General features: G+C 45.0%; 1 protein-coding gene across 1 annotated transcript in view; it reads right to left on the bottom strand.

The window, feature by feature from the left end:
* The window catches only part of NRDC (nardilysin convertase), a 2,150,332-nt gene extending 2,128,413 nt beyond the window's left edge, over positions 1–21,919 (bottom strand). The window contains exon 1 of the mRNA XM_078670713.1: positions 21,809–21,919. The gene's annotated coding sequence lies outside the window, so the exon portion shown is untranslated. The remainder of the gene's footprint in view (positions 1–21,808) is intronic.
* Between the last annotated feature and the right edge of the window lie 1,551 nt (positions 21,920–23,470).

Genomic DNA, 23,470 nt, shown 5'->3' with positions numbered 1-23,470 from the left:
AAAACAAAAAAGAAATCACCGGAGGTGAGAAAGGCGTAAATGCCTCAAAAGGCAGAGGAAGGGGGCAGCAGAAAAAGAGATGGCAACAACGCTAGCCTCCATAGATCAAACCATTGTCAATATGGAGGATATCGAACTCAGCCAAGCTGAGAAACAACTGCTGGCTCTCGGACTCAGCTACTGTCCTGAGAGCAATTTTAACTACAGTGAAACCGGAATTGATGTATACAAATTTATTTGAAAGCTCAAATTGACCAAATATTATACCATCAAAAAACAAACAGAAAAAAATCACGAAAAAAATCACAAATCAAAAAGAGCTCCTAATAGCAACAAAGCGGACCTTACAGCAGGGGATGTACATTTAATGAAAACCCTCCACCTTTTGAGCAATGATCAGGATGACGAAAGCAGCACGAACGCCAGCACTCAAAGTGTAGCAGGCAATGAAGAAATCAATACATCATCCCCCGGACAAAGTCCATTCAAAGCATCTTCTACATTTGTACCCGTCATGCCCCGCGACGGAGTGGACATATTTCATGACAGAATTATAGATGAACTCAAGAAAATATATTTTTTTTAAATCAAACATTTCCATACTTTCAATTGATGAAGAGACTCAAAGGCAAACCTGATGGGATAACAAATAAATCAGACAAGGGTGGCAACATTGTCTTGTGGAGCAAAAATGAATACAAAACTGAAGCATATCATCATCTCAATGATCAAGAATGCTATCCGAGAATCAGTGCCGCCGTGGTCAGGAAAATCCCCAAAAATTACAAGGATGACCACACAAATGTGGAAGAGGGACTCTGATCAGTAAAGATGAATTTACTTTTCTTAACGCATTTCCGGTTCTTCCGATTATGTACTTCATACCCATGGTGCACAAAGGTACTAATCCTTTACCTGGCAGACCTATAATATCAGCCAGAAAAAGCATTTTTGAGTTTACATCTCGATATGTGGATTTCTATTTACAGGAGTTTGTCACCGGCCTACCTACATACATACGTGACAGTAAAGACTTTTTTATTCAAACTAAGTACACAAGCTTGGTCTCAAGAATATAGGTTCCTTACATTGGACATTGCTGCCTTATATACTAGCATCAGGCACATACATGGGATGAAAGCAGTGGAATTTTATTTAAAGACAAGACCTTTTGAATTTTATTCCCACAATAAGATGTTACTCTCCATTATAAGATGGTGCTTGTACAACAATGTTTTTTCTTTTGATGGAATTATTTTTCAACAACTACACGAAGTCGCCATGGGGGTATGCTTCTACCCCAGCTATAGTTGTCTTCGCGTAGGCTGGTGAGAAGAGCAGGTCCTACTAAATGAATATAGACACATATGGTGCAAACACATTGTGCCATGGTGGCGCTACCTTGACGATATGTTTGTAATATGGCACGGTACACAAGAGGAGGCAGAAGAATTTCGGAGTAAAATTAACGATAATACCATGAATTTATAATTCACTGCAAACATCGATGACGTGAGTGCAAACTTCCTAGACATCAAGGTTTACATCACCCAGAACAAAATTGAGACCTGTTTATATCGTAAGCCCACCGCTGGCAACAGCATTTTACACGCGAATAGTTTTCATCTCGCACATACCATCACTAGCCTCTCTTATGGCGATTATTTGCGTATCCGCCGAGCATGAAGTACAGAAACAGACCTTACATTCCATGAAAGTGCAGCCACACAGAGGTTCATAGAGAGAGGTTACAGTCCCAGAGAACTGGAGACAGCAAGGAACAAAGCCAACAGGAAAGACAGACAAATACTGTTGAGGTGCAGACCATACACCCAGTACTGTATCTGAACAAGAGACTGGCAACAACGAACAAAATAGGGCTTCTTGCAGGCTTATTACTACTCATAGTAAACAGGCACAGGAGATCAAAACGATCATAAACAAACAGTGGCCTGCAATTCTGACAGACACAACTATGAAGCAAGTACTCCCTGAAAGGCCCACTTTCACTTTCCGTAGAGCTTACTCAATGTATAACGATTTAGTCAAAACTAGTCCCGAGTTAGATTATAAGAGCAGCTGGTTATCCCCAAAAAGAGGATTTTACAGGTACAGCTCTTGCCGCGCCTGTAAATTTGGCATTAACACCACTACCTATACTACGGCTTTTTGAGATTAAAGGTCATTTCACCTGCCGAACTGAATACGCGGTCTACATGTTACAATGTACATGTGAACTACGGTATATAGGCAGCACCATGTTGCAAGTGCACGCACGTATATTACAACACTTACGAGTTATTGTCAATTCCAACCCCACATACCCTGTAGCTAGACACTTTAAGTTGAAGCATGCAACTATTTTGAATTGTCTCCAATATTGTGTTCTAGATTCAGTACCTATCAGCAAATGGGGAGGCAATCAAGAATAGCGATTACGACAATTGGAATCTCGTTATATCATTGAACTTGATACCAAATACCCCCAGGGTCTGAATACAGGGGAAGATATGCAAAACTTCTTCTAAAGAAACCTTAAGAAAAACTACATGGTGTCTTTGTTGTCCATTTGGTCACTCGTGTCTTTTAGGCTTGTTCAATGACGTAACTGTTTACATAAAATATTAAATAACAGTTATGGACATGCCACAAAAGCTGGTTGCAGCCTGATTTGTTTTTGTTTTTGGTCTGGACCACAACAAAAATTCAAAACAGGTTTTAAGGGGGCTCCATATTATTAGCACCAGCACGGCAGGTCAAGTTTATAGCAATAACTGACAGCAACTGGTTTTGTGTGTCTGCCGTTTACAGCATCGACTTTTATATACATATATTTTTTACACCGTTTTACCTTAACACTTTATGCACTTTAGCACATATTAACCAATAAGGCTTGGCACTTTAGGAGTTTTTCGACAGTTTTACCAACTGAACAATGTGACCACTATTGGTTTGATTTTTTGCACTAGCTGCATTTTGCACAAGCGGTATTTGCACCCATATCATAATTTTGAAACCATATTTATTTATTTATTCTATGTATATGGATTTATTATAGATCAACTCTACGCTAAGCTTATGGTATTAGTACCAATATAACTAATGCTTCCCAATATAAGTTGTTCATCTACACACAGTACAATCACATTGTCGACTCTTTGTATATCAGCAGTATTTGCACAATCCATACCTAGTACCTTAACCCCTTCGCTGCGGGGGTTATTTTCCTGCTGTGCAGGGGGGGGGGGGGGGGGGTGAGGGGGTGCGCACGGCGCTCCTGTGCTCATGACGAGCTCAGCTCGTCATGAGGCACGGCGCTCCTGTGCTCATGACGAGCTCAGCTCGTCACAGGTGCATTACCTGCCGTGGAACGCTCCGCCCAGCATGGGAATTATCCCCGCATGCGAGCGTTCCATGGCTCATGACGAGCTAAGCTCGTCATGAGCACCGGAGCGCCGTGGCTCATGACTACCTCAGCTCGTCATGAGCATGGAAGAGGCTAAACCCAGATTTTATACGAAAACTATATTGATATATGTTCTTTTTCATGAGGTTATTTATGGTGTATATTCATTCTGTATATGAAAAATCGGAGTAATAAGGAAAAAGTACGAAGTTATCACTATATATGTGCCCATGTTCCTTTTAACTTTTAAAACATTATTTATAATGAAATTATATCAAATATGATTCTGATGTACTTTGTGTTTATTACATGCTATTGTACATTTTAAGTATCATTAAGTTCATGTCACACAACAGAGAACTACTGACATGAGTATGTTGTCTAACTCCATTGTAGTATGTTTACCCAATAAAATCACAACTTGAGCGTAGCGCGATCATGTGAGCAAGGGCCAGGAGGCCCGAAACGCGTCATGAGCTGTGCACTTATCTGTTCAAATCAATAAACCTTTTATTTTGGCACCAGCAAAGAAGTTATCCGTTCCCGTTTTGTGCGCGACTGCACATTTGAGTGTAACCGGATAGATATATATATATATATATATATATATATATACACACACACACACATATATGTATAGTCCATAGGTGTTGTATAGATTTGAGCACACACATTTATATTTATCAAAAGATATCGATATATATTTATATCTCAGAAGATAAGTAATATATTCACAGAAATGCTAGCACATATATAAATATATACATATAATCAAAATTACATATTTACATACACACGTATATGAACCACTGGTGTCTTGTACATAATACTGCTGTAAATTTGTATTTTGAATATGGCTGTCACTATGAACAGCTGGTGTCTTGTGCATAATACTGCTGTAAATTTGTATTTTGAATATGGCTGTTACGTAGGGAAGAGCCAACTTTTGAGTAATCTTCTGAAGATGAGATGGTTATCCGTGGAGCTTAGGTTTGGGATAATGAATTACACAGTTTGGGTGCTTTAAGAGAGAAAGATCTTTATTGTATGTATTTTGAGATATTCCTCCTGATGGAGAATGCTACTGATTCATGTATTGCTTTGTGGGTGAAACAAAGCAAATTGAATGTGGATCTTCTGGCACCCGGTTACCAATGTAGGGCCCTTAAGGCAAGAAAGATTGACTTGTGGCTTTACATGTATGAGCAGTCTAGCCCCACGTGTGCAAACCTGCCTCTCTTTGGACACATCAATCCTAGAAGTTGGAATCACACTTACTAAATTGATGGGCTCCCCGTTATTTGCATATCTAGCTTTGTGCACACAACTGTGGTCCCAGCAGCCACCGTTATTAAATGAGGAGTTGGGCCACTATTGTGAGCCACTAAAGATTTAAACATAAGAATACCCAGCAAATAGTGCTGTGGATGATTAACAGAATAATTGTGAAAGCAGTGGAGTCTTGCAGATGATCTAGGAGCTATGATAAGGCAATAGGTATAGAAATACAGTGATGAGGCTCAGGCAGAAGAGTGTGCCCCAAAAACATCAAGTTTAACATAAGATGAGCTCACTCGGCACCCATCTTCATCATGAACGAAGTCTTGATGAATAGGATTATTCCTTACTAGTGGCATATAAATTCCATAGACAGAGAGCTTTGCATTTTTAGCCTCTCTGGTTTTTTCAATACACAGAACATACCTTTGTGGCCCCCTTTGCCCTGTAAGGAAGGGCAGAGAGGGGGGGGGGGGGTGGAATGCACCCATATTATCATGATCACCTTCCATTTCCCAACAGAGAGGGGTTTATTTGCAGTGAATATTTCTGATGCAATCAGTATGTCCATGAGAGAGATCTCTGGTAATGGTTTAAAGTTACATCATCCCATTTGGTACAGGCATGCAGCACACAGAGCAAACATGACCATTTCTAAGCAATTCCTTCAGATGACAGTAAACCTAGATGGGGAAAATGAAGACGTTTCAACCATTTCCTTCAACAGATCTGCTATATATTTTATGATATTATGTTCCTCAAAAATGCTATTTCAAGCACAGAGCCTCTTATGATGTAGAAAATTGGTTATTTGTTAAAACTTTAAAGACGAATCTTAAAACCATGGTTCCTAACAACAAAACAAGAAAAAAAAAACTTAGTGAAGAACCTCAAACATATCTATCAATTAATCTTCTTCCCGTATTTGTCACCGATTCATGAGCAACACTTTTCTCATTGTAGCCAGCAGCTAGAGAAGACTATTTATCCACAGGTTAGCATGCCTGTTTGAGATCTGCTAGTAATTTGAAATGTTGTGATCAACAATAAGCTAGAGTGGCCCAAAACTAGACTGGAATAACTAGTTAGACTAAATGCAATTACTAATTTTAACTTTTAGAAGATGCATATAAGTGTCATAAACAATACCAAAGATTCTGATACAAACAGTATGATTACAAAGAGAGAACAGTCTATATTTAAGCCTGATGAGATTCAACATGTGTCAGATGAATGGCAAAAAATATCACACATGGCAAAACAGGGAAGAAAGACTCTATAAATCTCTGGATAAATGTGTGCAGAATAGACTGTAGGTAGTGTTCCTGAAACCACTGGTAAGCCTTTTGTACAAAACAAAAAAAGAAGTTGGCCCGAGGATGGGGCCTACCTCTCACAGTAGGAGAGGTCAATGAAAGAGTATCAACTTAGCATGGAAAGCATAAATTTAAAGCTACATCAACGATATCTGTGCACCCTACAGAAGATCTTGGAAATCGCAGAATAAGCAAATCTGTTTAAAGCCCCTATTATAGACCCAGAGTTTTTAACTGGCAGGGACCAATACAAAATTGATGACTAAGAGGCACAAGTTTCATGATAACAACAAATTACAAAATGGAGGCATTCTAGCCAAGGAGTTTTTCCACCAAAAACCTGTGGACAGTATTTTCAAAGATAATTATATCAAATATCTGAACACATTGGAGTGCACCCATATATCACTGTATAAGGTCAAATGTTCCATGAAAAGGATTTCGCAAGGACAGTAAAACCTCCTCCTCACATTGCGCAGATAGGAAATGTTTCGCAACTTTCCAGCAGCTAATAGTTAAGTCCCTTCTCCACCAACACTCGAAGGGCTGTGCAGCATTATTTGTCAACTGAAAAAAATCAAATGGAGAATCCCTATGTCTTGCAAACAGATCATATACATCAATATCCATTCCAAGATCTCCCTTGGAAAAACAGACTCTTAAAATACAGGATTTCAGGGATTTTCTTATATAAGGGGCTATAAGCCAGGCCACCTGCAGGTTTCCTTCAACATCTTTCTCACAAGGCAGAAGAAACAAGCCTTGGCATAGCCAATAGGTTTCGCCTTTGGGACCTTATAAGTGTTTAGCCATGCAACAGTTGATGTAGCACCAAGAATATTGTGCTGCATAACTAAATACTTATAAGGTCCCAAAAGCGAGACCTATTGGCTATGCCAATGCTTATTTTAATATCCCGTGGCTCAAATATGTGCGCAACTTATTAACAAATCTTGGTCATCCTGAAAAGTTTACTCTCCCCGAGAGCCAGGCCAATGTACAGAGGAAAGCCTTGAAACTGAAATACATTTCATTACTGGAAGAAATCAGATTAGCATTGGAAATCTGTAAATCAACCGTCCTGAGGAATCAAATGATCCGGACTAGTTTTCACAAGCAACGTTATCTAGCCAACGTCTATAATCCACGTCATAGGTTTGTGCTTACCCGTTTCCGGTTAGATATTTTCCATCACTTAATCAGCTTTCCTACCGCTAACAACTGGTCACTTAACCTGGGGAATTTCACGTGTGATGACCTCTCACCTCAGAACACACTTCTCAAGGTCAAGACAGAAATTCATTAAACCCTTGCTATTAGATTTGGGTTTCAGGCTTTGTCGCCCGGCATATATTTATCTGCATATGTTACCAAATATCTTTACCTGTACAGTAATGTCACGTTTCTTGTTGGCTGTCATCACCTATAGGAAGCAGCTGTAAACAGTAAACATATGATTGTGCTGTGATGTCAGTCTTTTTGATATTTTGAGCTTCTTGCTTTTTATATGGAGGAATTTTGCACTTTGTTTTAAACTGTATCCTGGTCTTTTTAAAGTTTCTATTTTCATGGATGAAATATGTAACTTATGATTCACTTTGTGATTTCAAATAAAGCTTATTTTGACTTGTAATTGCATTTATATAGTGCTTACTTCCCCTGACGAGGCATCGAAGTGCTTTCTCGGTGAGGTGCACGCTACTACAGACGAGAAAAACATGAAAAGGGGGTTCCCTAAGTACCAGGAGAACAAATTTCTATTTTCACTTTCAGCTAGCCCACACAACCAAAAAGGAGAAAGATTTGTTCAAAGGATTTTTAGTTTTATTTTATATATATATATATATATATATATATATATATATATATATATATATATATATATATATATATATATATATATATATATATCTTGATCATTTTAATAGAAAAATAATTTCATTTAAACAGTGTAATAACATCTGAAAAACATTTCATAATCATATACAAAGGTACAGTATAAAAACTAGGACACACAGTAATAATTCAAGAAGGCACACAGTCCATTCACTCATCCACTCAAGCACACCTATTGTACCATCAGATACATACACAAACATTCACATACATATCTATCACCACACACAAAGAAGCGCCGACGCGCGTTTCGGACAAGTGCCAATACAGGCTTCCTTCATCAGGGCGCACTTGGAATAGGACATACAGACACAGTGAATGTCGTCTGACACAAGGTCCTGGGAAGCGGTCCTAGTAACAGCAAGGGTGGATATTCAAAGGGCCCTCAAGAACGGGGCCACTGTAAGATTTCAGATGATAAGCAGGAGAGAGGCCGCATCACCATAGATGGGAATCCAGTACACGAATAAATTTGATAGGCAATCAGAATCCGGAACATCAAAATTTGAAATGTTTGTTGAGAATCCAGCGAGAGCTCAGGGAGGGAGCTGGAGAGACCAATCTGGGTCTCTTAAATGTTCCGATTATGTCTGATGACCAGACTCCAGGAGGCCATAATTTCAGGTGGTAGGTCAGGATACAATATGAGGCAACCCTTTAAACAATGGTCGGTGTCATCCCTCTGAGATCGGGGAAGAAACACCAAAGTGACCGGACTCAGATCACAGTTTCAGCGAGATGAGCGGCGGTGAGCCTTGGATGACGGAAAAACAAGCCTGGTCCGGACACGATGACAAAGGCGGTGTGACTCCTTCTCCATGCGGCGGCAAGATTCATGGATGAAATATGTAACTTATGATTCACTTTGTGATTTCAAATAAAGCTTATTTTGACTTGTAATTGCATTTATATAGTGCTTACTTCCCCTGACGAGGCATCGAAGTGCTTTCTCGGTGAGGTGCACGCTACTACAGAACCCAAGAAGTATTACTGTTGAATTAGTATAGTGAAATATGAAAGTAATTTGAGTTATGGATAGGTTAGTCAGTTATTTGGATTCAGAAGGATAGGGGAGGTTTAAAAGAAGGAAAAAGGTTTGCATTTATATAGCGCTCGTTACCCCTGATGGGGTGCCAAAGCGCTTTTTTGTAGAGTAGCACCGTACTCCGGAACCCATAAAGGATTAATAGTGAATTAGTATAGTGAAATATAAAAGTAATTTGATTGGTGGATATTAGTCAGTTATTTGGATTGACAAGGATAGCGGAGGGATAGAAGAGGGAGATAAGGTGTGCATTGTTACCCCCAACGCGGTGTTGAAGCACTTTCTTGGTGAGTAGCACGCTACTCCGGAACTATGGGCTAAAAAATATCAAGCTGCAAAGTTTAGCTAAAACGCCAGGACTGGTTCCCACAGTCATACATGTCACCTGGCCACTTGGGGTGCTATGGTAGCCTTCTATTGTGTTAAGGCTGGTTCTCATGGAAACTCTCTTAATAGTATGAGCTGTTGACGTTTAAATAAAAAAAAAGTTTGTTCTCAGTGGCGTAGATTAATGTGGGGTGTTTGAGGTGCTACACCGCCCTAATAAATGTAAATAATTGGGTACAGGTGCTTTCAGTTGGGGTAACGGGAGGCATCTGTCGGATTTCACAAGAAAGTTTCACATACAAAGAGACAAAAACGCACACATGCACTCTCTCTCTGTTTTGAAAGTCTTCACAAATTATATTAGAGGGCTTGGCTAAGATGACGGAGTAGGACGAGCTTTCCTTCCCTCCGGCGCCGCCAGCTTATCGCGTTGTTTATCGCCCTACCCGCTGCCCATCCGAGGAATCTACGGTGCTCCCCGGTGTCTGTGGAAGATACAGCTCTCGGCGGTGTGCTTCTTTTGAGCCGAGTGCGGCTTTGCAGCTGTCTCCCTCATTGTCACTGGTCCGGTGGGCCGTGTGGCGCGGAGCTAGGGGGGGCTGTCTCCTGGCCAGACGGAACCGACTGCCTGGTGAGCCGGTGGAGGTGCCGGCAGCGTATAGCCCCTTGGATTGCCTTGGACCTGCTGGGAGACGAGGCGGAGAGGTCTGGACGGGCCTGAGCCCCGGAACGGGGCCGCCATTTTCTCCCCCTGCGGCCTGGCCCGTGTGAAGCATGAGATGCCTGGGTCTGCGGGCAGCCAGGGGAGAGGCAGTTTGGCGCCCTGGTCACTGAGTGGCGGCAACGGTCGAGCCCCCCGCGGGTCGAGTGTGTGGTCCCGCGCCGCTGTTCCCGCAGCTGGTGCAGAGAAATAGGGAGCAGCTTACGGCGACTCTGGGGTGCGGTCCGCAGATCGGCGGGCGGTCTGAAGAGAGGAGGTGACGCAAGGCCTCGATGGTGAGCTGGCGGTGGTGGCACTCCATGGGCCCTCTGCTCTGTGTCAGCTGGTGTGGTGTACCTGAATGGGGAGGGCGGGGGGCCTACCAGCAAGCTCCGTGAGGCGGGCAGTGTGCGTTGTTGTGGTGGGCCCAAGCACCCCCTCCCGCTGGGATTGCTGGACATAGCTTGTTGCCCCAGGGTCCCCTCCCCCCGGAGGGAGTGTGCGGGGTCCTTCTCGGCCCGGGCATCGGCAGGCGGAACCCCTCTCCACCATTTTGCTGCTTGGCGTCCAGTGTCCCCATGGTGAGGGCTGGGCCTGGACTAATAGTGGTGGCGGTGGGCGCTGCTGAGGCCTGTTCGCGCCATGATTAGTTGACTGTAGTGGCTGGAGTGCAGATGAGGTTGCTGCCCGGTGCAGAGCTTGGTGACCTACATTTGTTGGAGCGGCGGGCTGCCTATGTGGTCCCCCTTGACTGCCTGCTCAGTCCGTGTGTAAGCGGACGGTGGGGGCGGAGCAACCCAGTGGCGGGTAACGGAGTGGCTGAGGGGGTCTGATGGTAAACGAGGCAGCATCTGTGAGGCCTGCACAAATAACCGGACACATTTGTCCTTCACCGGGAACCAAACACCCTAGGGCTGCGCCTGACTCTCAGAGGATAGCGTTGCAGAGCAGTCTGAGGCTTACTCAAGGGAGGTGGTGTGGCTAGTAATCGCCATTTGCAGGTGCGCAAAAATAACACTCAATAATTGATTGTCCAGTCTGTACTTTGCTTTATAAAAGTAAGAGTACATTTATTAAACACATACACACCACTCAATATTATACACAAATTTACAAATATACATAAGCTGATGGAATTACTTTGTGAATTGCATAACATCTCCAACCCTTCCGCGGGGGGGGGGGGGACTAGTACCACCACTCCCATGTATGCACATCATCTTGCCCCCAATGCAGTGAACTCGTCTTAACCTGGAGCGAGGGCCCTGCGCAGTAGCACCATCCCAGTGACAACCCCCCCCCCCCCCAATTACCTCAACAAGCCTTAAACAGGCTATACCTGCCTTGGTGACACATGACCCTGACTGAGCATCTCCTACTGACCATACAGTATGCACCTCTACATATTAAGGGCTAGTAGTCAGGGGTCTTCACCTAAGCGCAGCAGCAAGAATACCTGTTTACGCACACTTTAGAATGACAGTACTCATAACATTTGCATATTATTAGAATGCATTGCAATTACAGTCCCTAAAGGCATCACAGATAAAATCACAGGTTTATTTAAATACAGTCAGACACCTTAGCAGGAATGTCTAGCCACTTAAATCCACTTTGCTCATGACATCACCTTGCACCAATACTTCACATTGAGCCTCAGTCCCGCTAAAAGAAATAACCATTAATAACTGCATTTCAGTGCAATCACACCTCTTCACCTCCAGGGGATGCCCTTCTGCAGACAACCCTCTTCGCTCCTTGATGCAATTATCAAAACACCCTCAGGTGAAAAACAAAAGTTCCAGCCCAGAAGGTGTTAATAGCAAGTTGAGCCCTGGAGGGGTTATTCTCTCCAATTCCCCAAGAGACTTAGGGTGGGACTTTTCTTCTTTGGGCTGGGGAGGCTGCGTTGCTCCTGCAGCTCCCCCTGCCCCTCTTTCAACAAATGAGGGTGACCCCCCCTCCTCTGGGGACCACCAGTATCCAAGAAAGCAGAGTTCCTAATGCCTTGCAAGGCATACTGGGGCGCTCCATGCTGATTTCCCCGCATATTAAATGAGCGGCTCTCCTGCTGTGCCGGGGAGAGCCGCGACATGTGCCCCACGCTGCTGCGGACGTTGATGGGAGGGTCCGGCCCCACCCGGACCCTCAGGTGAGTCATCTGGCTCGGGGGGCCCACCCCCAGCTGATCCGCTGATTTTCTGGGGCCCCTGGCACCTCTCTCGCTCCTCTCGGTTGGGGGGGGACGGGAGGGGGGTTCGGTCCCCTCCGGGATGCCTGCATGCCCAATCGCTGGAGGGCAGGCTGGGGACCACACCCCCGGCTGCCCCCGCCGGCTTCCCACCCGGCCAGCACCCTCGCGTGCTGCAGCGGGAGCCAGCCACTCTGTTCTGGTCTGCCCGCTCCGGCGGGCAGACGCGCAAGGTTTCTCCGACCCTCGGGGGTGTGCGGCTGCACTCCCCCAGCATTTTCCTCCGTGTCGGGGCCCGGGGATGGGGTCCCAGGCCCCTGTACATCTTCTGGGGAGGGCGGTGGCACTGCCCCACCTCCGCTTCACTTCGGGGCCCGGGGATGGGGTCCCAGGCACCTGGACATCTTCGGGGGGGGGGGGCCACGGCGCTCCCTCGCATCCCGTGTCGGCAGAGGGCCAGGGTGGGCTCCTAAAGGGTAATCCTAAAGATGCTAAAAGGCAGGCCCAAGCTTAGGGATGCCACCTCACACCAAGTTCCCAGTCCCGTAGATTAAATTTAACAATCTAATGCATTATGGGAGTTGTCTTCCTGGCTTGTTTGCACTGGATCAATAGGATTAACACACCTGACACGTCTTGCAAAGGGAAAGCCCTGGGCTGGAAATAGGTGTCCTGCAGACATGTCGCAAGCTGGACTCACGGGTACACTTGCATATCTTGTTTGGGGCTGAGTCTTGTTTTACCCTTCCATATTTCATACACAACTTGCATATCAAACAGCTGTGGGGCTACCCCGCGGTCCAGCTTTCAAGAAGTACTGCAGTTCTGTGGACTGCGATGCCAGAAGGGCTGGGGCTCCTGGGGGATAGCCCTCTCTTATCAGCAGAGAAGCAGGCAGCTATCCCTGCGCTGCTCAGCCAAGGACTGTGAGATGTAGCTGCACTGCAGAGCGGCACGCCAACATTTAGCAGGCTCTTCGGCTGTAAACTGGTCCCTGCTGCCGCCTGCTCCTGCCCCCCTACCTTAAAGTTCACCACCACGCTAGATTTGTGAAGTGATTGGCATGCTGGCACTGCCCGCTTAGACATTGGTTTCCTGGGGCAGCTTCAACGCTGGTGGATAAACTGACCACACGCAGACATCTTGGAGTGGGTGAGGGGTGCTCCCCAGCCCCGAGACCACTCTGGAGGGAGGAGGGGCTGGGAATCCTGCAGAAGGCGCCTCGCGCTTTGGGGGACAGTAGCCTTCAGTGTCGGGGAGCCCCCTCGGATGCGAGCACCCTGGCCCCGGGAAGGAAGTTTGCGACTGGAGCGGTGCTGGTGCGGCGGTGCGCTCCAATGTGATGGCACAGGATGTCTCTGGAGGTGGAAACCCAGGCAGCCGCCGAGACCTCTGCAGACAGCCCAGATGGGGAGGCGAGCGCCTCGGCAGACGCGAGGGAAGAGGTGAGCGGCGAGCACCGAAGGGCACGCGCTGCCCGCACATGTGCGTGTGGCTGGATGTACGGAACATTTACATCTCTGAGGCTCTGCCTGTAAAGAAAATGTCAGGGCGTGCTGCAGATGTTGTGTCTGCTCTGCCCGTGAGGTCATGCAGTAATCTGTGTCTGCAGGTGTCTGTGCGCCGGGAAAGGGAGCCGCAAACACAAGGAGCTATAGACATAAACAACAAGCATTGGCCGCGCGCCGTGAAAGAAATGCAGCCGCGCGGCCGTGAAAGCAATGCAGCCGCGCGGCCGTGAAAGTGATCGCAGGGACGCACTCTGTGGTGGGGGAGGGGCAGAACGAGGCGCTTGGGAGAGCAAGCGCTGTAAGGCTTAATGAGCCATGACAAAAAGCCACATGGCGTGGCTACACGCGTAACTGCAAGTTTGAGGCCAAGCAAAGCTTGTGGTAGCACTTTGAAAAGCACTAACTAAATGTCTAGCAGTGCAGCGAATGCGCTGGCTCAGGTGAGACCTAAAAAGGGTTACTTAAAGTGTTCAGATCATGTACATTACAAATATTTCAAAATAGAGGTGATTTACTCAAGAGACACGCTCCAGTCTTACGACTGGATGTGTTAGGTTGGAACGAAAGAACAGCACTTACACTTTCTCTCTGCAACAGATGGCTTCGGCAGTTTGCATGGGCAGCTTGTATTTTGGAAATTTTGGCTTTCCTCGCAGCCTGTCAACTGGACTAAAACAACGATGATCACATGGATGACAGGATATATTTGCCCCAAGACAAACATTATACTACATGCTAAAACCAAACCTGTAAATACTATTTGTATGACAGTTAATCAGCAGATAAAAGCAGGCATGAAAGCACAATTAATATACAACCAAAATATGCCAGACAACACACTCTTGCATCCATGGCACTCCCATCAGTAAAAAGGATAAGCGTCCTAGGATGAGTAGGAAGTACTATATGAATACAATTGCAATACAATGCATTGGGACACAGATTTCAAGAAAGTTCCTTAAACAAGCTCTTTAACAATGGGACTAGGGAAGTCATACAAACCTTCTATGCCATGGACACTGGGTGCTATTAAGTCACATGGCTCCACAAAACCATCAGGGAGCATGTAGGGGCCTCTCTAACATCCCTCAGAACAGCCTGGAAGGATGCAATGTACGTCCACTGCACGACTCAGTAAGAACATCATGGCACTAGAATCCCCACAGAAGGTCTCTCGCCATGCAAGATTTAAAATCACACAATACATTATACTCCATAGAGAATACTTAACACCAACCAAACTGAATCGAATGTTCCTAGAGGCACATCTCATATACCCCAGATTTCCCTCCAACATTGCCGATTTGCAGCATATGCTCAGGTCATGTCACATCCTAGTGCACTACAGGCACACAATACAGGCCTACCTTGCCAGTCACTGAACTCACTACCCTGAACACGTGGGCAGCAACTGCCCTAAGCATCTACAAAAGAAGGAGAGATCACAAGGTACGAGTATGATTTGTACACCTAGCCTTACTGTTAGCCAAACTGACCTTCACAGTACACTGGAGGGCTGACCAGCCTCCTGCAGTCACACTGCAGCATAAGGAGCTCCTCCAGTGGGGAGAAGCTGAGTGAGTTAACTTGCGGCATAAGGAGGCTCAGAACCTCAGTAAGAGAACCACAGCTCACTCTGGCAGGGGCTCCATTAGACCGTGTCTGTAAATTTGTGTACCTAGGCCTCACACTTACAGAACACCTGGGGTGGCAAGCTCACATTAAATAGCGATAATTAAAAACCGAGCAAGTAGTGGGAGGTATTCTCAAAATGTCACGCAATATCGCCCTATTCTACCAGCGATTCAAATTTACAATCTTAAAGCCTTGGGGGCTGCTGCCTATGGTGCCGAACTGGGGGGATAGCAGGGTACAACCTCATTGGAAATGGTAGAAAATCACTTTATGCGACAGCTGGTCGGTTTACCAGTAAGCACTCCCTTGCTCCCACTTAGACTGGACCTAGGGGCTAGAAATATTTCAGATAAATTGGCACTGCGCCCCATACTCTATTGGAGGAGGATCTAGGTCACACCAGAGCAATCTGTCTATCGACAGGAGTTAGAGGAACTCCTGTCCCAAGTGGGCTTTAGCAGAATTCCATGGCTAAAGCATGTAAAGGGTACCTTAATAGCCACCAGCTTTGAGGGTCTATGGAATACCCGGTCCATGCTGGGGCTAGTTCCAAATCACATATTAAAACTGCATACTGGTGATATAAAGACAAGCATTTACAATGCAATATATCTCGCATTGTTAAAGTTTGAGCTATTGGCATTGTAAATGACAATGCATTTTATTCATTTGTTTTTAAAACCTGCAATTGGTACATAAACACGCACTTTGAACGTATAGTCCTTGCTTACGATGAGCAAGGCTGGCAGTAAAAGGGACTGTCAGACTTGCTCCTCATAAGCATGGACTATAAGTACAAAGTGCTTGTTTACGCACTGATGCAAATGAATAGAAGGCATTGTCATTTACAATGCCAATAGCTCAAACTTTAATAATGCGAGACCTATTGCATTGTAAATGCTTGTTGAAATAGATATTGATCTCATCATCATTGTTTGGGACCACAGTGGACAATATTCAAGATCACTGATCATGACATATGTGAGCCCCCTTTCTATCTTTAGAAGGGTGTATCCCTTTGGATGCACAGGAAATTGTAGTCAAGAGGAGATCCCAGGTGATGAGATTTACCACCACAGTGGGCTGATGGGATTTAGCCCTTCACTGACTTTTCGGACCAAAACTTGTTAGTCTGTTGCTGTTCGATTTTTGTTTTTGCTCTTTAGGCCAATAGAAGTATCCCAGAGTAACCTGGAGCATAGGTCGGCGTCCCAAAGTCTAGTGTTTCACACCTGTTCTCCGTCCTTTGAAGCCACGGCAGGAAGAGTGCATCTTATACAATGTTTAGAGGGTTTTTTTTTTTTTAAATACAACAAATAATGCCATGTTTTGTTTTATATTTTTGTATTACATTAATTTTCTTTGACAAGAAAAAGATTAAACCCATATATGAAAGCATCTTTTTCTCGTCCTTGCCTGGCCCCATCCACCATAGAGCATAAATAACTTTTCCTACGTACTTTCACTTTATTACGTAATTACGTCTGTTTTTCAAACACTTTTAATCTGTTTAAAGCTTATTGTTGCTGTACTCACTCTTCTAAAGCTAAGCCGTGTTCCACCCTGCTACCAGTAAAGAGAGAAAATTGGACTGGTTTACAGTCTCTGGGGCTATCCTGTACTTAAGGGGAAATTAAATAGGGCCAGGGCATTATGCAAATAATAAACGTGTATACAGTTGCTGTGCGCCCTATTGCCACTAAGCAGATCAAGGAGCTGTAGGGTTGCACCTCTGCAGTGAGCTGCGATCGGTCCACACATTACTACAAGTTTAAATAGGCTTCTTTTTTTTTTTTTTTTAAACTTAACAATTTACGACCTGGCCGTCTAGCAGCTTCTTTCAAAGTCAACCACAATAAGGTTACAAATAAAAAACTACAAATATGGCATACATTGTAAACTGCAGCGATAATAAATTCATCTGAAAAAAATCTCCCCCACCCATGGGATTGTGGTCCTAAACAGCAGTGCATAATTTAAAAATTCAGTTTCTAGTGATTGCTTTAGTTAGTACTAATTTTCAATGCGTGCCAAAATAATAGCTGATTGTAACAACACATGTATACAAACAACTGATAAATCGTGGGACTAGTTGTGAGGGAGTCATTTTTCTGATTGACAATGTTTAGAGAGCACACTATGAGTTTATCCACTTTGCAAGTGCATAATTGCATACATAACAGGCAGACAGGCTAGAGGGGTGGGAAATCCGTTTCAGCCCCAAAAGGGGTCACTGTCTGACCAATATGTGGCCCTTAAAAATTCCTCACCCCTGTTCATGACTTTCGCTGTAGATTATTCACACCATCGGCGGATGCAGCCTCTTTGTTAAGCCATTCCCTGGTCGATCTGAATGGAGGTGAAGCTGCGGCATGGCAGCCTGGATGCCGAGGGCAGACAGCGAAGACTGATATGGGTAACAAGGGAAAGTGAAAGAGCTGCGCTGTAGGCATGCCGTGAGCGTGCACATCGGCGTGCCCTGCAGCTCGTGCCCAGTGGCGGCGGCTCAGCCGAGGGCCCAGGTGAGCCACAGCACATGCACCTTGTGCAACATTCTACCGGTAACAGCGCTGCAGGGCCGGTAGGAGGAAAGCACGCCATGTTTGTTGTTGAGGGAGACGAGCGGTGAGGGGGCAGGAGGGGTTTGTGTGTGTGTAACAGCACTGCAGGGCCCGTAGGAAGAAAGCGCGCAATGTTTGTTGTTGAGGGAGACGAGGGGTGGGGGGTCTTTGTGTGTGTAACAGCGCTGCAGGGCCGGTAGGAGGAGAGCACGCCTTGTTTGTTGTTGAGGGAGACGAGGGGTGGGGGGGGGTTTGTGTGTGTAACAGCGCTGCAGGGCCGGTAGGAGGAAAGCGCGCCATGTTTGCTGTTGAGGGAGACGAGGGGTCTGTGTGTGTGTGTGTGTGTGTGTGTGTGCGTGCACGCACAGTTACTGCATGCAGCTGGCTTGTGAGGACGGAAGGGGGGCAGGAGATGTGCACGGCGCATTCACATTTCCAGTTCGTCCTGTGCGTGCCCATCTCCTGTCTGCCTTGAGAGGCAAGTCAGCAACAATAGGTCTCGCTGGCGACAGCGCTTCGCGCTGCGTCCCCAGGTGCGAGACCTAATAAACGTATGTATAGCCAGTCAAGTTATGGAGCCCTAACAAATCACTATCTTACAGTTAAGGATTCCTCCAAGCTAGAGGACTTCCTGGACGAAATAGAACCTCCTCCAGCCAGGAGCCTCTACTTGCAGTTCCAATATGGAATATTACCAGTCTGGGCTTTTACTGCAAAGTGGGAGCGTGTATTATGGGCAAAGGAGTTGTATTGCCCAGCCTGTGGGGATCAAAAAAAACATTGAGCACATTATCTTTTTCATCCCAATCTATGTGTCGCAAAGGAGGTGCTGGATTATTCCGCTCTGTCAGAAACTGGGAGTTAGGGAACATAAGGAAGCACCTAGGATTCTGAGATAAGACACATGCAGGTTGTCAATCTCTCTTATGAGTATATGGAGAATAAGGTACAAGTTAAGCATCCCTTATAAGAAACTTGTATAAGTGGTAGACAGTAACAGACGAACCGGTACCAACCACAAAGCAAATACCTACCACAATATACCTTTTTTGTGAGCTCCGCGGACCCCTCCGAACCCCCTCCGACACCCTCCCTCAGTTCACAGTTTCATGTTTACCCTTTGGTACCGAAGAGTAGGCTCCTACATATTGGGAGCACAAACATGGGCATTAATCAATGAGGTACACCAGAATGGAGTGGGGGTCTACATATCAACCCGCACATTTGCGGAAACCCACATATTCAGGCACCCGGCATTAGTCAGCCCACTACATCCCGCACTAGATCACCAGAGGAGTAATACCCATGTACAATGTGATGTTTCTTACTTGAACAATGTGATGTATAATGAGATGGATGCTTCATAATGTGCTTATATTGCATGACTGCCTGTGTGCACCTGACATAACGTCTGACTTGCAAATGGATAATGCTGTACCATGGAAAATAAAACTCGTTAAAAAAAAGTTACACAAAAAAAAGTGGTGGACAGTAACATGGCAGCTGTACAATCTCTGGAGAATAGGAAAGCTAATACTTGTTGTATAATAGGATTAAGATTAGAGTTTTTTTATTCTTTTAACAAGTGAATAACCTATTTTATTGACTAGAAAGCCACATTTGCTTAGCTTCAGGACGGCTGGATTTGCAATTGTGTTAACAATTAATTTAAGCCTAGGGAGGTATTAAGCACCCCCAAACAAATTGCATTAAATCCTTGCGATATTCACTGGTATTATAATCATTGTATTGAATTTTGGAGATTTATACTGTAAAAGTCAAATGTTTTATGTATATTTTATTCCATGTGCTTTTATGGCTTATACACCGAAGTTTAAAAAGTAAAGTAAACATACTGTAGAGAGTACACACACAGGAATAATATCCGGTCTAAGAAAAGTCATAGGAATGACTGAAATAGTATGCCACCACGTCTGAAAGCTATCTGTGCATTCCATAGACTAAACTTCTCCCGGGTGTGCTTACGTTACAACCCAGCTGCATGGTTCGAATGCAGTGCGAACATTCACATCATGCAAGTCCACAATCAGGACAAACCATAGGACACACCTAGATATTCATGTAGCTGTCACCAATCCTGCTAAACCAATCCCGTTTGTTTCTAAGAGGCCACACAACCAACACACAAAGAGATCTGCCAACTCTCAGTAAGATTTGATACTTTAAAGCAGTGTTAACTTTTCACAATATAACAGCTTGCATCATGTTCCACAGCAATAAATCCATCCCTGCGGGTCCTCATCACCTCTCAATTTGGACAATTCAAAGCATGATCAACTCTTATTTTGCTAACTGCCTGCATCATAGAAGACTCATGCAGTCCATCCCTGAGGGCTGCGGTCCTGTCACTCACCATGCACTTCAATATTGTCTCATACAGACTATCTTACAGAGATAATATTAAACTATCTTGAAACAAGATTCTTGAATACTGTATAAAACACAGGGCGTGTGTTGGTGATGTCGGCTGTCACCCAGGAATTCTATAAAACACCTGCAGAGCAACTCCCAGCAACCATCTAGTCTACACACCAGACACTTATTTCAACCGTTAGACTATTAAACGCTGAGAGCCAAGAAAGTATAAGAGCTTCAATTTGATCTCTTACGCAGGACAGCCTCACAGTGTACCTGCTACCTGTCCTATAAAGGTGCGTCAGCAACTCGTCAGGTGTATGAAGAGTTTTACAAATTCAATTAAAAGCAACATCATGCCACAACACAACCAATACACAGTAAAATAGCCCACCAAAGTAACAACAAACGTTATCCCCCACTCTCCTCCACCTTTTCACCAATATTAAGCAATTGGATTTGCATTTGTATAGCGCTCACGAGTCGTCTATGCGCTTTTTCAGCGAGTAGCACACTATTCCGGACCCCAAAAAAGGTCACATTTACTGTTTTAACTCCCATTACACTATGAACGGTATCAACATTTTGACATGAAAACGTACACTTGGGGGTTTCATATATGAATCGATGACTGTATTGTGAGCACTGTGCACCCAAGGCGCCAGGACGCTTCTCAGAGATTTGATTGCTCAAAGAGTCCTCAGCTATTAAAGCATCGTGAGCACATTGAGATTCACATGCATACAATACGCATCTCAACCGCAGTCTATTGTTGTACATAAAGTTGCCTCAATACATTTTACAGTCACTCCGCTGCCATGTCATCAACCTAGGTCGTCCTCAGTCTCTGAAGTACTTATCTCAGAATGCTCTACACTGCTCCAATTCAGCTGCAAAGTGTTACTGTTCAAAACACTGTTGAGAATAAACGCAAAGGACACGATAAACACATCCTGTGCTTTTGTTTAGGGGGGGGGGGGGGGGGGGAGTCTCGCGTTGTAAGCGGTTGACATGTAATTCTTAGTGGTCTCCCACTACATGTGTACAGTACAGGTTGGAGTCGCGCGTGACCTTCGCCTGTACCTCTTGGGGTCTCTGCGTGCACAGTTTTGGCAAGCTGCTGCATGTCCCGGTGTAAGAGTGGCGATTCTGGCTTTACAGTACTGTCATGTGTGACACACGTGGTCCTGCTAGCAGTCTGTGTATATAGGCATACCGGTGCACGTGCTTTGTACCTGTATTGCTTGGGGTCATTGGGGGACTTGACGATGTCTAAGTTGTCTGGTCCTTCTCTCCCGGGGCCTGGTCCTTCTCTCCCGGGGCCAGGTCCTTCTCTCCCGGGGCCAGGTCCTTCTCTCCCGGGGCCAGGTCCTTCTCCCCCGGGGCCAGGTCCTTCTCCCCCGGGTCCATGCCCCGGCCCACCAACGCAGGCATCAAGGCAGTGGCAGCAGCCGACACTCTTCGGCATGTTCCTGCCGGGCATGACGGTTGAGGAGGCGGTGACGTGTCGGTGACGCACTTGGCTGTAGAAGAAGCGTGCGGCGCTACGCAGTATGCACTGTTTACACTGCTGTTCTCCAAACGGTGGACGCTGCCGCCGCTGTCAAGTGCACTCCAAGCAGAGAGAAGGACAGGAAAGGAACGACTACTTTCGCCGGTCCACGCAGGCGCACTCGCACAACCAATGCAAAGTCACCATTCACTCAGCCAAATCATCCCGGACTAACCACCTATAGGGGAGCTATGCCGATTCACGTGGCCAGGCGTAGCAGCCATAGACAGCTGTAAAGGATTGAACGTAAACTTATAGTGATCGTGTACCGGCGGCGGCCATGTTGGGTGTAGGAAAACAGCATATAGCTGTACTGTTAATGACTTTATTGACATTTCTAGAGTGCGACTGCTATCGAAGGTGTCCTGGCGCTGTATTTGATGTCCTGCAGTGGCCTAAACGCGAAGGGAGTATTAACTAGTCATTAGTCAGTGAATAGCCATGTTTTCAAGGCCTTCCTAAATCCAGAAGAGTTGTCATGTATCTAAGAGGCAAAGGGAGGTCATTCCATGCTTTGGCTGCACCGACCAAAACTGAAATGAATACTACAGCAACCCAAGAAATCATCAGTCCGTGAAATACTGGTCAAGCTTAGCTACTGCATTTCAGCGAACTTCATAAAACTGGTTGACATTTTATTTGTAGTGTCTGTCAAATCTTGGAATTAATAATCGATTTGAACAAAAAAGGGCCCCAGGGCTACCTGTTTTAAAAACAAGCATTGGCAATGACAATTGGTTTCACCTATGTGACATCTATTTGGCTTTCACAATAGGGGTAGGACACGCACCACTGGAGTGAGGAATAAAGGTAAAACAGATGAAAAGTTGTCGCGTGCAGGCTGGGGCTTCGCTCTCTGTACCATCAAGCGTTGAATTTAAACAAATATAGCAACTCCAAACATGAACGCAATGTTTATAAGATTGGTGATATAATAGTGTTCTGAGCTTTACTACGTGCACAGTTTTTCTTCCTTTTCCCTCACTTTGGTATATTCATTAGATATTAATGCATGCTAGTGATGCTTAACACATCGCTATGATTTAGGATATATAGAGAGTTGTCCCCCATAATCAGCTTGATTATTTTCATTTCACAGATACTTCCCCTGATGAATGACTAGGAAGGCCCTAAGTGCATAGGGATATGTGATGAAGCTGTCTGACACATGTATGAATTAACATTGGAAAGCATATTCCTTGTACAAATGAACAACATAATTTGACAAAGAAAAAGTGATTCATGAAGTAAAAACTTTGATGGATTTAATTCATGGTTTTGAATAACTTTATTATACCCTCGGGTATTCAAACACGCAGGGGGACAACCCCTACTTTGGAGTTGCTATATTTGTTTAAATTCAATGCTTGATGGTACAGAGAGCGAAGCCCCAGCCTGCACGCGACAACTTTTCATCTGTTTTACCTTTATTACTCACTCCAGTGGTGCGTGTCCTACCCCTATTGTGATCTATTTACCTGTCTGACTCAGGACACTGCACACTTTTTTCAAGATGAACTAAGACAACATCACTAACTAGACAGAATCAAAAGCGGACACTTTTGCTTTTACTACAGAGGATGCCGCAAAAATGTATGGACTGATTAGAGATGACACCTCTCCTTTATCCAATAGAAAAAGCAAAGAAAGCAACATTAAACAACTCCTCTATTTAC

This window comes from Lissotriton helveticus, chromosome 1_2, assembly GCF_964261635.1.
Source record: "Lissotriton helveticus chromosome 1_2, aLisHel1.1, whole genome shotgun sequence".
In the NCBI taxonomy this organism is placed as follows: Eukaryota; Metazoa; Chordata; class Amphibia; order Caudata; family Salamandridae; genus Lissotriton; species Lissotriton helveticus.
The sequence above is the reverse complement of the archived record's forward strand: the minus strand, read 5'-3'. Positions and strand labels throughout refer to the sequence as shown.